The sequence below is a fragment of the Anas platyrhynchos genome, chromosome 6 (assembly GCF_047663525.1).
Source record: "Anas platyrhynchos isolate ZD024472 breed Pekin duck chromosome 6, IASCAAS_PekinDuck_T2T, whole genome shotgun sequence".
Lineage (NCBI taxonomy): Eukaryota > Metazoa > Chordata > Aves > Anseriformes > Anatidae > Anas > Anas platyrhynchos.
The window spans coordinates 25,556,267-25,572,925 of record NC_092592.1 but is presented as its reverse complement, the minus strand read 5'-3'; the positions used below and the strand labels follow the sequence as shown (position 1 = coordinate 25,572,925).

The 16,659-nt window shown below is 38.1% G+C and overlaps 2 protein-coding genes across 6 annotated transcripts in view; one reads left to right on the top strand and one right to left on the bottom strand.

Moving 5' to 3' along the window:
• The window catches only part of DNTT (DNA nucleotidylexotransferase), a 180,868-nt gene extending 166,006 nt beyond the window's left edge, over nucleotides 1–14,862 (bottom strand). For 2 of the 3 annotated variants that reach the window (XM_027460520.3, XM_027460527.3), the window contains exon 1: nucleotides 5,461–5,699. The gene's annotated coding sequence lies outside the window, so the exon portion shown is untranslated. Of the gene's footprint in view, nucleotides 1–5,460; nucleotides 5,700–14,066 lie in introns of those variants that run through there. The other variant, XM_027460526.3, reaches the window with a different exon arrangement.
• The window catches only part of BLNK (B cell linker), a 95,403-nt gene that overhangs the window by 31,213 nt on the left and 47,531 nt on the right, over nucleotides 1–16,659 (top strand). The gene's annotated exons all lie outside the window — the stretch shown is intronic.

The window sequence follows — 16,659 nt, the reverse complement described above, 5'->3', positions numbered from 1 at the left end:
CACTAGTGTAACACTTGATATTCTCTTCTTAAAATGTTCTTGATGTTCTTAAGAACTTGATGTTTTTCATAAGAAAGATTTTGAATTGAGAAGACTATAAATATTTTGCAAACTAAGACATGCAATTATTCTGCGTTCTGCTAGGAGAGCCCACAGCTGTACCAGGAACAATGTGCATCCATACACAGATATAATTCTCTGACTCCTGCACTGAATATCTCCAGTAATTCAATGAAAGTCTCTTTTACCTCTAGTCAGTATTATACTTATTTTCCAGGGGGAAGAGATAACAGAGGGAAAAAAAAAAATATATATATATATATATATATATACACAGTGTATATCAGTGTATATCAGTGATACAGTGATATACATCCGTAATTTGAACATACCTTGAAGAAACAACGTAATTATAGCTCAGTGACTTCATTGTAGATAGTCCAAGACTTATTGTATGAGATGTTTATGAACAAGTTGTTTCACAACACTCTCAGCTTACTCAAATTTCACTTTCCCAGAGCCCATGAAATTAAAAGGCATCTTTTACAGCTGATGTGATTAGAAATACATCTTAAACCAAGCTCAAAATGAATTTTGCTCAGTTGAAAACTGTTTTGAACACTTTCCCAAAACCAGGATGAAATCTTTCATCACAAAATCAGCTCTCTCTAACACGTGTCAGTTTGTGAGGTAAATGAGAAATCTTCACCAGCAAATAAAATATATCAAGATGGTGTCTTGATGATGTTAAGACTTGAGTTTATCATTTGTACATATTGACATGCAGTTCTGGAAGGCCTTGGGTGAACTGTGGATAAGGAACACATAATTATAAGCTTTGTTTAATTATTGTGTGGGCAACATTTGAATTCCTTTTCTTGAAACAAACATCTACCAATTATCAATGCTGTCAAAAAATGTTATTTGTTTCTTTTACCAGGAATTTATAGTATATGCAGAAAAAAAAAATCTCTGTTCGAGAATCAAGTAAATGTCATATAGTTAAGACTGATTTCTAGATTACTTTCTAACATCTATTTTTCATTTGTTCATAATTTTTTAATGAGATAACTCCACACTGAAATATTTCATCCTTGCCTTCCAAGACAAGGAAATCTCTTTTTTTTGACACATGTGAATAAACTCTGAATTGTAAGAGACATTACATATCAAGAAAGTACCTTGTAACTCTGAGATGATCCTCCTGAAATGTATGCACTTGCATAATTCAAACTGCAAAGACAAGAAACATTGCACTTTGACTTCATTTTCATCTTCCCTCCTATGCCTGCCTTTTTTTATTTATTCATTAAGGAAGACAAACAACCTAGTGTGGTAAAATCACTTTTCAGATTCTTTTTACAGCTATCAATCTTTAAATTCCATGAACAACTTACTCACCCTTGCTCCAGGCCAATGCACCAGCTACAAAAGCCTTGCTCCCCTCCTAACTCATTTGTAGGTGGCTCAAGAGAGAGTTCGCAAGGCAAAATCTTTAGCAGTAAGGGTGTCTAATAATAACGAAATCTGGATCTGATAGATGTGTTTTGAGACCTTGCTTTGCCACAGATTTCCTAAGAACAACCAAGAAAATTATTTTAGCATTCCCTGCTTCCTTTCCCACCTGCAGAAATAATTGTATTTCCCTATCTCACAGGGGTGCTATAAAGGGAAAGCATCAAGAGTTGTGATGTTCTTACTTAAAATAGTAGAAAAAGTTGTAAAACTGTATGGCAGGTGAAAGCCACAAATCGCTTTCCAAGGCCCCATTCACAAGCAGTGATGCCACAGGGCCAGGAGAGATGCATGCACTGAGGACAGCAGATTTTGTGGAGATAACAGCTCAAAGCAGTACCCAATATTACCATTGCTGCAGCTGCCAGGCTGGCAGGCCATGAAAGGTGACAACAGTCCAAAGGGCAAAGAGGCCTCTGCTGGCAGCACTAATTTGGATCTGCTCATGACAGAGATTTACACATCTTTGTTCCACTGTCTAGTCAGACACTTGAGAGCATTTTTAACCTGTTCTCCATGCTTCTAGCTAGAGCCATTGTTTCAAATGCTGGCATGTAAAATGTATTTTCCTCTGGTACAATTTTACTTCTCTTTAAAAACACAAGAAAATTGGAGGTGCAAACTTCAAGGCAATAGTTAAGCTTGAGAATAAAACAAAAGGAAAGTCAGGAAATAAAATAATAGGCTTCTAACAGGATGCAATGTGAAACTAGAAACGACATGTCAAGAATTTTCTAATCCTCTTTTTGGGGGGAATTGGGGGTTAATGATATTATAATTAAATGTAGTCCAAGTTAATAAAAGTAGGGTGTGCAACATCACACTTTCAGTTTCACTTTCAAATATTTGGATTTTTTGCTCCTTTGTTTTTATTTCTATGGATTACTTTGCCTAACCAAAGATTTTAATATTAAAAGACTGATACTATTAAAATCCATGAGATTTCTGTCAGAACTGGGTTTTCCCTAAAACAGAGAGCTTTTACTGTCTCTTTAGATGAGATAAGCAGTACAAAAATCATGTGGCCTTCTACATTTGGACTTTCCCCACCCCAGAGAAAGCTTCAAGATGAAAAAACATTGGTGGTAGTTGACTTCTGCCCCAATATTTAGTAGTCATAAAAGGTTTGACCCTCTCCTTGGGATATACCATCGTGGATTTTTAATTACTCTTTTGCCTTTAAATACTAGCGCTGACTCAGGTTGAATGTTTTATGTTTAAATAGGTAGATTTAGTTCCTTTCTATACATAGTTCTTGGTGTAGCTTAAATGCCACGTTAAAGATCTCCAGTTATTCCCAGACTGAAAAAGGCCAGGGCTGCAAATACAGAAAATACCTCTTCACCAAAAAAAAAAAAAAAAAAATGGTATCTAAAGGAGACCAAAAAGATTTCCAGTACCTAACCACTCTAGTGTCACAGAAACTATATACACTCAGGAAAAATAAATAAATAAATAAATAATAATATATAAATATATATAGTATGTGGACATACATATATGAATTTGACATTAAACCACATTTTTATCAATTATTTATAAAAAGACTAAATACGGCATGTTTGATAAAGTCTACTCAGGCATCAAATATTTACAGAAGTAGAAAGTATTACACTCCTCCTGCAGCAGAAAGGGGGCAACAGACACTTGCGTTACAGCAGGTTCTCTTCCATCCTGCCATGAGCAACCAAGACTTTTGCATGACACCAGTTCTCTGAGAAGGAAGAAAGACCCCCTCACAGCAGGTTGTGTACCAAGGTCTTCTAGAAAGGTCACTTCTGCTCTTGTAACTAGACTTTTCACCATGCTGTCTTGTATCCAAAGCCAGACAAAACTGTTATTCTGAAATAATTTTTGAAGAGTTTCGCCAAAAATTAACAGTGAAAGAATGGGAATATTAATATCATAACATTGAAAGGTTTGTGGAACCATCATAGGCAGCATGGATTTGAACCTGAGACCACAGTCTAACCATAGCACCTTCCCAATCTCATCTGCCCAGGTAGTGTCAAGAGAAGTACCTAATCAGGATAACACAGACAGACAAATTCCAGTCCTGTGAATCTATAACTGGGCATTTTTCTTAGCACCAAGGGAACCCAATCCAATCTTCCAGACAAGTTTTACCTTATTTTCCAGTTCCTTTACCATGATTTTCCACTACCCTCTTTTCTAGAGCCTGCTCAGCACACCTTCTAAATTAGAAAATTTTAGAGTTAGTAAACTTTGGCCAAACACCCTTCATGGTGACTTACCATGTTGTACAGTCATCTAGGGAATGATGTTTCTGAAAGGGTTACAATAGCATTATAAAAGTATTTCTTTAATGTTGGAAATACTATGCTGATTTTTAGGGATGTTAAGCAAGCTAAATCACAGACTTTTTGATAAATATGTCACAGATTATTGCTAAATAAAACTATATGTCTATTAATCCTCTTTGAAGACCAAGAGTGGGTCAACCTCTGAAGAAAAATGCATAAGTTGGTTCAGCTGTAGAGGATCCCAGCTCTGTGGCAGTCAGCTCAACCTCACTAAACTGTAGTGAAAGTAGAAACGTTTATCTTCATTAGTACTCTCAACCAGCCTGTATAGCCATAAGGTATCAGTGACAGAACAACTCAAAGTGGGTATCAGAAAACAAGAAACAAGTGAGAGGTCACCTTTTCAAAACAGAGACCCAAACAAGCTTCTTATGTTTGTATACAGAGCCAGAAGCAGAACCAGGAGCAGAAGCTGGTGCCTGACTCACAAACCGGTTCTTCAATATTGTCATGTGTCTGGACAGGATCTTTTTCTTCCCCCTGTCAGTTGATTTGCTTTGATTCATTTTGATTTTTTTTTTTTTTTGAGTTGATTTTCTCTATTACAAGGCTGTACTCAGACCACAGAGAACAGGTTGTCGTAGTTTCGATTCACTGGTCTTTCTTCCCTTTTAGAAAATCATATTTGGTAGTCAGAAAGTGCTGCACCTGGGACTCAAAATTCAGAAGAAAATAACTTCTGTCTCATTCAAGCAATGAAGTGTGAAGAACTATTAATTTATAATCTTATTTTAACAGAATTCCACATGTGCCCCAGCTCAAATGCTGCACAGAAAACAGAACAGATGTCCTGGCTCATTTTGCTCCAAGTATCTAAACAGAGTCCTCTCATTTTTTGAAAGAAATACAACATTTAATACACAGTGTGTTATCAACACGTATGCTTGCTGCAGGAGAGACATTTCATTCGTCTTGCTTTAGACTAGCCTATGCAAAAAACAAGTGAAAATATAGCCTTTTTCTGCTTTTGTATAAACATGCAGAGCTTAATTCACCAGTTTTTATGTTTGTGCTTGATGGCAGGACATGCACTATAACTAAGATAATGAAGGAATATACTAAACCCCTTCATTCAGACTTTTATGAATTCAGAAATGAAAAGAGGACAGGTTGAAAGCTGAGATACAATGCTAAGCCATGAAAACTGCACTACGGTAAAATGGAGTCAGCTAGACAAGCAGAGAAGAAATGTTACAAGATGAGCTGCAAGGAGAAGTTAGGGACAGGAGGGCCTATTGCAGCTGCAAGTCAGACAGTTGGTGCCTGTAACCAGTCACTTGAAACAGCTTCAGGAAGGTCAGTTCAGCACAGCTGGCCTGGCAGAAGCTGAAGTGCGATTGGTAGCAGTGCCACAGCAGCCCTTTACGCAACATAAATTCAAGACCTGAAACCCAACAGCCTGCACAGCTACAGGTGGCAACTCATAGAATTCAATTTGCCCCCCCAAAAAAATATATATAAATATATATATATATAAATATATATATATATAAATATATATATATATTTATATTTGCCCCAAACAAACTTAGAAATCATGTAAACATATACATCTTTACTAGCACCTTCCTCTTAAACTCAATTTCCAACAGCAACATCAAGGTGGGGAATAAAAACTTACCATAGAAACAGAATGGACACTGGCATGATGGTCCTCATGCACATCTGCATGGTGGATGGTGTTAACACCCCTCTAGCACTTGATTCATAGCATCAAAGAGCCTCTGTGGGTAGATCACCTGTAGCCACCTAAATACAGACAGCACCATACTGCACATATTTAAAGTGCAGATTTTAGAAAGAAAAGTCAGATTCAGATTCTCAGACCACCTCCAAGCTGTTTTTCTCTAACTTTCTGTTTTTCAGAGCATCTGTACGCTTGCATAGTCCAGCATAGGAGCCAGCGTAAAGCAGAGAAGCTGCTTGGCTGCCAAAGCAGGAAAGCAGCATCGCTGGACACTGCACGTGACCTGAAGTGCCTTGTCTGTGTCTTGTTTCAGAGATTGCTCAGTTGTTACCAGCCCTGGCACCGTGCTCCACCACACGGTGTAAACACACCTTGACATTATGCTCTTAATGCTTGTTTACAATTCTTAGAAGTAAAATTCAGATATGCTGTGATTTCTTGAAGAGTTGGTCTGTTAAGGCCAGACTACAGCCAGTCTCTATACAGTAGTACAACCTTCTCTGCAGCGTGTTACAATTTAGGACTATTCAGATCAGTTCTCTCAGGTCATTTTATTTACCCTCTGGAGGACAGAGGGAAGGGACATTCTCCTAAGCTGGGAGGCAGCACAGTCTCCTGCCCAAAATTGTCTCGGTCTGGGCTAATACTACTGTTAAAATGATAATGAAATGGTAAATATTTTATTTTGTTTTTCAACAAGCTATGCCTGATTTTTCAATGTCTAACAAGCTCCTTATGGTCCTAATAATCCAGTGTTCTGGAGAGGAAAAATACAAACCTTTTAGATATTTTACAGTTCTTGTATTATTTTTCCTAGTTTCTATTCTCCTTCCCTGATTCTATTACACATTTTAGGCAGCCTCCCATGACATCCTTGACAGAGCATTAGGTCTCGGTTTCTTCTGTCACTTCAGTTTCCCCAGCCACCTGCTACCACAGCTCTGTCATTTCTCCTATTTAGTTCCTTACTGTCCAGTTTCACAGCTTTTTATTATTTTAGAAAGCTCACAGAGTTTTCACAATAACCTAAGAGCTATTTCAGTTAATTTGCCTTACCATATATTTCATAAAAGTCATCAGATCCTCTTATAAACCCCTGATCTAGGTGATATAATTAATTAAATTTATCAGTATATATCTTCCTTATCTCGTTCCTTTGGCTTCAGGCAATTCTTCTCTGAAGAAATACAAGGAAATGCAAGGCACATCCATGCTGTTGCTATAATGAATAGATAATATTGTTCAAGATCACGGAAGTAACAGGGTTGTTGAAATGTCAGCATGAATTATCAGCTATATTCCTTTTAGATTATAAATACAAATAACATTTAAGAAATGATTCATATCTAAATGTTTACCCACCAAGGATCTCTCTTATTTATTTTTTGTCTATACATAGCTCACAAATAAATAGGCTGAAATATACTGTAAAAAAATATATATATGTATCAAAGACAAACCTGTACCTATTGCTATACCTGCTGTATATTTTGCAGAGTGCACAAGATGGAACACTAGAGTCTGGGAAAACCCCACTTTCTGTACAGACTTGAAGTGTTGTTCATTTACAACCATGGCATAGCTCCAGCAGATACCTGGGCAGGATAAACATTTCTGCTATAACAACCTCAAAATTTTGCTTTTCTATTATGACATCCCTTTCTACTCTAGTATTCTTGTATATTGGCTTACTTCAATTTAAAGTAAATCAAACCTGGATCAGATCAAAGGTCTAACTTATATGACAGTTGTGGCATTAGACAGCACCAGTGGCCTAAGGAAGAAGAATGAGGCAAATGGCTGTGGGTGGTTGCCTCTGCATACATGTGTATAACCAGTATATCACTATATTAAGCTGTTAAAACACCCCAATGGAAAGTGGTGAAACAAATAAATATACACTTTGATCTTTGATTCAGGAAAGTCTTGGTGGTATCATTCCATCAGGAATAATAATAATAATAATAATAATAATAATAATAATAATAATAATAATAATAATAATAATAATAATACAGTATAATTTCTTTAGAAGCTCATGATACTTTTATGGAAAAAAAAAAAAGTCTTTTCCATAAAAGGGGAAATCCTCCAGTGAATAGTGAATAGGACAGTAAGAGTTAGCAGACCTCAAGTATGGCTTAAGCTTGAAATAAATCACAGTCCTTAAGGAATAATTACTTTAAAAATCATTTTCTCCTGGAACACTCTGTTGTAACACTATTGCATTTCTATTTGTTAACTAACATGAAAATGTTATAGTATAAGCCATAAAAATAATATATTCCTTGTCAAGAGTTTCAGATTACAAATAGTACTTAGGCATCTAATTTCTACTCACCAGTCTGTTCATAAACATATTCCTAGCTCAAACTTACTGTAGCGATAGTGAACAGGACAACTTCAAATGCATATAATTCTTATATTCCAGGCTGAGCTCTACAACACAGAGAACATTTAGGTACCCAAGCCCATGCTGCAGATGTTAAAATTCACTAATGTTCAGCAAAGAAAAACCTCACAAAACTATCACTTAATATATATTATTTCTAAACTACCCAGTCAGAAATTTTCTTTAATCCCCAAATATTTTTTAGTTTTTATTTCCTCAGTGTAGTAGCCTTCTTGTTCTTTATTAAAACAAAAAATAATGAAAATAAAAATGTTTATTAACATGACTATGTGCAATACAATGAATAGTCAAATTTAAATACATGTCTCTTTAAACGTAGACTTCTATCAAATTTTCTTTCCTCTTTCACTTCTCCCCTCATTCTCTCCTCAGATTTTGAATCTGAAGGGATGACCAAAAAAAACTAGAAACTGTTATTCTGAAACCCAGTGTTTGCTACTAAATGTAGTTTTTTTTCTCTCAATGTACTCTGAGAGTACAACAATGCAGGTTCTTATGACCTCAAACTTATGAAATAATTCCTTTAAATGCTGTACAACTAATTCTTCAAAATAAGATACATAAAGAATTAGAACTCACTCTACCATAGCATGCCACTCCTACTCTGCTACTGTTTTGTAGTCCTAATGCAATAAAAGTTACCAACTGTGTGAACATATTACTTACAACAATTCACAATATTTGCAGTCTCAGATTAACAGACAAATTTCATGGCTAGAGTTACAAGTCTGAGCAATTTTTCTCCACAGACAACAGTATTCTATTAGACCCTTCATCTCATGTCAAAGCCACATAACACTGTCATTGATAAAATATTGCTACATTGTTATTTCACATAGTAGTCTGCTACTTTTTAATTAATAAGATATTTTTCTTTCTTTAGAAAGTCCTCCATCCTCTTGATAACTTCACTGTCTTTTTTCGAAGGCAACATTTCAAAAGAATTAATTTCAGAAGAATTTTTGGAGCTCTTTCTGTTCCATGACATAATTGCTCCCAGAGCACGGAGTTCTAATAAGGGACCCCAGTTATCCAAGAAAGAGGGCAGCCTTAAAATGATGGAAATGCATGAAAATAGAAAAGACCAAAAAAAAAAAAAAAAAAAAAAAACTTTTTCTAAGCAGGAATGAGATAATGCTCAGACAGGAATTACTATGGTCAGTAAAGCAGGGCAGACTACCAAATTGTTCCAGAGAAGAGATGCTTCAGACATTTTACTTGGCTATATGTATTACAAGCCAGTGCAGGAGAAAAGTGGTTTAAAAACTGCCGTTTTTCAGCATCTTCCAGATGCTGAAGGTGTCATGAGATGTGTGAACATTATCATTGCCATACAGAAATAACCTCATTTTCAGATAAACCTTTCATTTTGAATTTTTATGCAACTTTTTGTCTGTGTGAGTATAGAGTGATTTTTGTCAGCAGAGATGCAAGTGTATTTAGACCACTGCATGTCTGAATTCTGACTGATGCTCTTGAAGGAAGGACTTGATAGGTTTCAAATAAGCCCATGCCACTGCAGCATCACTTCCCTGGTGACACTCAAAGCTAGGTGAAAGCTAGCCAGTTATGAATATCTGGATTGCAGTCACTCGTTAAGGTTGGAAAGGGATAAGATTTGCAGACCAAGCAGCAGCACTACTCTTCAGAGGCACTTTTCTCCTCCATAGCTGTCAAATGGCTCCAGCATAGGGCACTGCCTCCAAGGCAATCTGGCCTCCAACAATTTTAGTTTATCATTAAATAATTAGTCTGTCTGAAGGAGTAAGTTTTGTGTTTCTGTGTGCATGTGGAACAGATGACGGTAAAACTGAAAAGCAGAAGTGCAGCTTTTTACACAGTGGGTTTGTCCCCAGGGAAATAAAACACTCTGCAGGTGCTAAAATAAATTTGCTCAGAAGCCCCCTCATGAGAAAATCCTACTAAATTTACTGTTTTCACATCTTTGCCTACCCCGTAGTACAAGCCCGCATGTACTGTCGGTTTCCTCTAGTGAGCCTAAAGACAAACCCAAATCCCTTTCAATTAAATTTACAGTTGCATTTTCAAACACATCATCTACTACTGTAACTATTTGAACAATTTCATTAGTTACTATCCAAAGTGATAACAGATCAAAACTTTAAAATTTCTACAGCAGTTGCTAGGAGTCTTCCAAAATTAATGTTGTGTCATTCAGCCATTTGACCCATAGTGAAGAAATTAAAATTTCTGAAAATAAGTATTTAAAAATTCTTGGGACAGAAATGTACCTTCCTCTCATCTGCTAAGACACAACTAAATGCCTATGTGTATCTTTCCCTGTACAAGAAGCAGTGTTTTCTAGTTTAAAAGAGCTTATATGCATCTTGGAAGTGGAAACAGTAATAAAATAATTTAAATAGACTAGTTAGTGAGAACCTGAAAGCAATGCTTGGGAAAAACAGAGATGTATTATTTTAAACATGAAACTGCAGTGTGTTCACCTGATTATAGCAATCAGTAAGTTGTAAATACATAGAAAGTCATGAGGAACCATGTTCCATAAACTCATGGTTTCCAAACACCAGCTATAGGACACTGAATGGTAAGTTGTTATTTCAGTTGTTATAAACTGAAATAGATATTGAGGGGAAACAAAACTATATCTAAATTGACACACTTTTAAACAATAGGGTTTGAGTGCACTTTTGGCACAGTATCAAGTACCACAAATTTGCATTCAGACCCAGATGATCAAGCACAAAACCCACCCAGGCAGCATGTGACAGGCCAGTGCTAACAGCACATTTCCCCTCCACTCGCTCGCTGTCTCCATAGCACATTGATGGCACAGCTTCCTAAGGATATTCTGAAAGCAGAATAGATCAAATATGTACAGAATACTTCCAATATCAGGCCTTTACCAAAAATTAAAACCTGCAACATTGCTACAGATCCCAGTTCAGATTCAGGTGGTATGAATTTGGGCTATTTTCCAATTTAGACAGAGGTGGGAGCAATTTGGGCTACTTTCACTTAACTTCCACAGCCTTGAAAACCTGAACTGTAGTAATTATATTCTGACTTTCATGTGTATGCAGACTGATAAAACCAAATTCCTTCTAGAGTCTGCCTTTACATTCGCATTACACTGTTCCAGTGTTTGGAATTCTCAACTTAAGTGCTATCCCAGTAGTGGCCAAATGTCAGAGAGCACAAACAGTAGACTCAATTTTTAAATAGAGGTCTTTACATATGAATAAACACTTTTTGAAGCAATTATCAGTCTAAGAGAGAATTGAGACAGCAAGTAGATATAGGTAAGGAGAAGTAACTCTAAGCTACATGAGATATTATAACCTCAGGACAGTAAAATCATGCAGATATTTTGAATTGGATTTTCAGTCATTTTACATATTTCTCGGAAAAGCTTATACAGTTGCTCTTTAGTCAGAACTTCCTGAGGGAAAAGCCAAGCAAAAGATCAAAAAGCTGTCCTTTAGAATGTGCAACTTCTGGTTTCTCACATTTCCCAGAAGTTCAAAAGTCAAAATGAGCAAATATACTAGGTTCTTAGCAGGACAGGTTGCGCATGAAATCCATCTAAAAAACTCTTTCCTATAATGAGAAGTTCCATTGTTGACTCCTGAGATTTTTAAGAATATTGTCTGGTATGATCTTCTCTATTAATGTTGGAGGCAAGATTTTACTAATTGGGAAAGGGTTAAGAAATGGGTTTTCTAGCATGACTGAGAGAAAACATGAGTCTTATATGGTCATGTTACAGATAAAATTGAAACCTCATTATCAAACTGATTGCTTACATCAAATCATGTTTCTCAGCTGTTTGTCCTACATTGAAGGCACTAGACTGTGTCTGTAGGCATTACTGTAACCTGTAAAAAATAGCTTCCTCTTGAAATAGTCATGCATAGCTTGTTGAGATTCTTTGATGCAGCACTGGCTCCTCAAAGCATTAAAAATAAAAATGAAAATAAAAATAAAAATAAAGAAGATTTCCTTCAAATGGATGTCTAAAATTAATGTATTTGCAGTTCTTTTTATTCACCTTCTTAATGCTCATTTTTTATGCTACATGACATAATTTATAAGGCTCAGCTCGTTATTTTAACTATGTGAAATCTTAGATGTTTAAAAATGGCAGCTTCCAGGCAAAGCTGTATCAATATACTGGCTTGGACTTTTCACACAGCCTGATTGCCCACCTGTCATGTGTGCCACAGCTCCTGCCTGGGACATATTCCTAGGCTTTCTTGTCATGCAGACAAGGCTATGGGAAGATGCTGTTGCATCTGAGCAACACCCCATCATGTTCAGCTTCACAGCTTCACAGCTTCAGCTGCCAACCCAGATCAGGAACTCAAACAGATTCCTAGATTCCCTAGACTAAACATAGTCATGATCTGTAATCCACATGAAGATAACATCATGAATGGTCTTCCTAAAAGGAAGTGTATAACTTAAAAGTAAGATATGTAGAGCTGATATTTTATAAAATATTTAATTGTAATGTGACTACTAGTGATATCAGTAGCTTCAGCAGGAATCCCTGACAAAACCCAAATCATCATACAAACCACATACCGGCAGGAATTGAGGTAGACAGCATTAATTTCAGTGGAAATCAGAAAAAAAGTCATTGAAAGAGTCAGACAGAAACTTTCAGTCAATAAAAACTACCACTGTTGTCAGTGATAGTACTCAAACTCCAGCTTTTGCCTAACAGTTTCTCCGTAACAGTTAGCACTGTAGGGAAGTACTTGTTATGATCTAGGAACACCATTTGCCAAGGACTCAAATGCTTCAGACAAACCTTAAACCACAGATGATCTTAACAATCATAGAATCACAAAATATCCTGAGTTGGAAAGAGGAATCCCACAAGAATCATTGGGCCCAACTCCTGGGGGAGTTGTCCAAACATTTCTTGAACTCTAATAGGCTCGGTGCTGTGGCCACTTCACTGGGAAGCCTGTACCGGTTCCCAACCACCCTCTCAGTGAAGAACTTTTTCCTGATATCCAACCTGAGCCTCACACAATGCAGCTCCATGCCATTCCCTCGGGTCCTGTCGCTGTCCTCAGGGAGCAGAGCTCAGCGCCTGCCCCTCCACTCTCCTCATGAGGAAGCTGCAAGCCACCATGAGACCTCCCCTCAGCCACCTCTGCTCTGGGCTGAACACACCAAGTGACCTCAGACACTCTTCTTATGTCTTGCAAAACTGGACACACTACCTGAGGTACTCAAGGTACAATAGGGTATAGGGAACTGGAGCCTGGAGTAAACAGGAAATATCTGTGAATTTACAACAAATTTTGACCAAATGAAGGTACAATACTCACAGTTTCAGTCTGTTGCACCAAGTCTGGGTTTGACCATGTCCTGATTACCTCATCTTAAATAGAAAATAGGTCTTAAATAGAAACCAGAGTGTGCCATCAAAGTGAGGCAGCATGCACAAAGAATGAACCAGGAGAAATAAACAGAAGAAAATAGCAGAAGAGGTTAAAAAATCATTTTAGTTTCTGAATATGCAAGATAGAGATGTTGTTTTTTTAAATCTTTTTATTTATGGGCATAAGAGGAGAAATACAGTCATATTGGGAGAGGATGAGAGAGACAAACCCAAACTAAGCCACAACATTTACAGTGATGAGGAAATGATGTTGCAACAGTCAGTGGCATTTAGATTGTCCTTCCAGGCATTAAGAAGATCTTTCCAGAAATTTAAAAGGCATTTTGGCATTTTGAGCATCAAAAAATTAAAAAAAAAAAAAAAAAAAAAGTAAAAAAGTATCCATATTCTCTGAACCATCCTGCCAAGGGAATTTACTGGCAAATTCTGCATTACCTATGTTGAGTAATGGTGCAAGGAACTTGCCCGGTCAATCTGTAATCTGTAGCCATACACAGGAAAATGAAAGTACCACTACCTAATCACAAAAAAAAAAAAAAAAAAAAAAAAGGCAGAGTCCATGACAATGCAGGTTCTTAAAACATTAAAATGCCCTTTAGGTGAAGAGTTTGAACAATAAAACTCCAGAAGACCACTACTGCAGGAACACTTCTGCAAAAAGCTTCATATCAAAACCTATTCACTTGGGACACTACTGTCACCCCAATGCCCCTGGGACCTGCCCATTACCTCTGCTGGGCAGCACAGGCTGGTCCAGGCTGACAGGCCACATCTCAATGGCCAGCAGCACTTGCAAGTTGACGTCTGTGCCTCCCAACTGTCTCCATTGGCCCCAGATGTGCCAGGGAGCACAGTAGTAGCACAGGCATCCCTCAGAACAACCACACCTCTGCCAGCACCCATGCCTGGGGAGGAGGGTTTCATGTGAACCCCTGTTATGGCCAAAATGACATCCACGTGGTAAAGCAAATGCTAGTTCCTCTTTGGCATTCTGCAAATGAACACATGAGGTCAGAGATGGACAGTTGCTGGGGTTACAGCAACAAAAATAGCATGACTTTATGCTCACTGCGTGGCTCCAATCTGCTGCTGCCTCCAGGCCCTCCCAGGGTTCCTGAAGAAGCAGGAAGGTCGTTTCCTGGAGCTGAGGCTAGTGAAGTCCTGCCTCACTATTTGGGGGCAACAAGTAACCCTAGAGGGAGGGAGGAACCACCCCTTCCCAGTGTGTTCCTCCTTGCTGGCAGTAAACAGTGTTTCTGTAAGGACTATACAGAAACCGTCTTGACCACAGACAGGGTCAGTCCAAATATGAGCTCAAAGTTTGGATTCCGAAACCACCTACTGGGCAAAAGAGGCCTACAGATGTTTGGAGAGGTTTGGGTGTTTTTTTCTGTTTGTTTGTTTGTTTGTTTGTTTGTTTGTCTCTCGAGTGGCTGTCCTATCTTGTTCTGCCCTGATATGCTTTCAGAGCACAATAATAGATGGCCAGATAGGTTGATTTGTAGGCAGACCAGAAACAGCTAAGCAGGCTCTAGCCATTTCCTGGTGAGGCTTCAGTTTAGATCCAAAGGTTCTCGACACCTGAATACATTTAAACTGGGGAAAAGGAGGAATTTCACTGTAGCTAGAAAAACTTTCTTTGGCATATGGGGGAGTGTGGCTTCCTTCTCTTAATTTCAGGGCTTAACTTGCACTTGACCCTCCATTGGTTTCCCAGGAAAAGCATATTCCAAGGTGGCCAGGAGAAACTGCTCTCTCTCAGGTGCCTTGGGTTTGAGATGCCTAGAGGGTACTGTATGCACTTTCTGGGGAGGAACAGTATAATTTATTCTTTGCCCGTGTTCTGCAGGAGCAGGGAGCCAGCCTATGCCACATCACCTGGTACTAGAGACTTCTGCTAATTCTAGGGCAGGACTCTTCTCCCCTGGAAAGTGTCAGTGCATCTTGGTAGTAGTGATTATAAAGTGAAAGAAGATGTGCCCTCCATAAGCATTCAGAGGGCCAAGCCCTTGTGGAGCAGCAGGAAAAGGGTTGTTTTTTGGTTTTGTTTTTCTGTAAGCAGTTTGTAGATATTAAAGTGAAGCAGAGATGTGTGTTGGGCCATGTGTATGCATGGAAAGAAACAAGCTGGCTGAGATACTGATCCATGGACAGGCCCTGTGGCAGATACCACAAAATCTCATGAACAAGTCTTGTGCAATAGGGATATTCTTAGGAGTAACTTCTGGGCAGCCATACCAGTTTAAACAGCCACACACCCTATTCCTCCTACCCTTTGCTGCACCCACACAAACACCTATGCACTGAACCATATCCAGAAGTGCATGCAGCTAATACCACCTTTTTTGTTACTTTTTGCTAGATCATTTATAGAGGACTTCTTTCCCAGTCCATTTCACTGCATGGCTACATGGACACTGGGATAAGAGATGAAGGCTGATGGATGGACCTGGGGACGGCCCTGGGAATGAGGCATCAGCATCAGTTCCTTCAAGGGAGCAGTGCTGTAAGGACAAGAGTGAAAGCTCTCTAGCTCACCAGGCACTGTAGAGCATTAAAACTAAACCCATAAACTGATGAGTCATGAAGAAACAAGACAAAACCAGGGCAGCGTGTGAATGACAGGCTGCCACCAAAGATCTCAAAGGGAAATAGTTTGGGATTTCTGTGAGTCAGGTAAGAACCAGCTGTTGTCTAAGGGCCTAACAAGCAAGCCTGTATCCTGATACATATTTAGATATAGCAGGAAGATTATATAAGCAAAAGGTAAAGTGACACTGCAATTCATTTGCACTGCTTCTTCACATTGCCAGAGTGCAACCTTAATTTCAAAAATAACTTTGCGAGTAAACTTGGAAAAGTGTCCAGTTCATAATCAGATATAATGCAGGGTGGAATTCCAGGGACATGTGTAGTAAATAACATTCAACTTGACTGTTATTATTTAAAGCCTTTATGAAATACCCCAACTTTATAAGACACCCCAAAAGGGTAATTTGTTCACTAAGGGCCCTCCCTTGAGAAATACTGTGTGTAAATATCCACTGATTCCTGGGTTAAAGGCTGAGAGATCAAAGACATTATCCATGCCAAGATCAGAGCAATACTGTTAGCAAAGACATAAATCTTGTGGCAGGCTGTTTCCCCATTGTCACCTGCACTAACCAGGAAAGCATGTTTTACCACTAAATTTTCACAAAAGAAATATAGTCAGTACAATCTAGGGATTTAACATATCCATGTGAAAACCTGCCTTAAGTGTCATGAGAATCTCCCCACTAAATAACTTATGGTGTCCTCAAAATATACAGTACTTACCAAA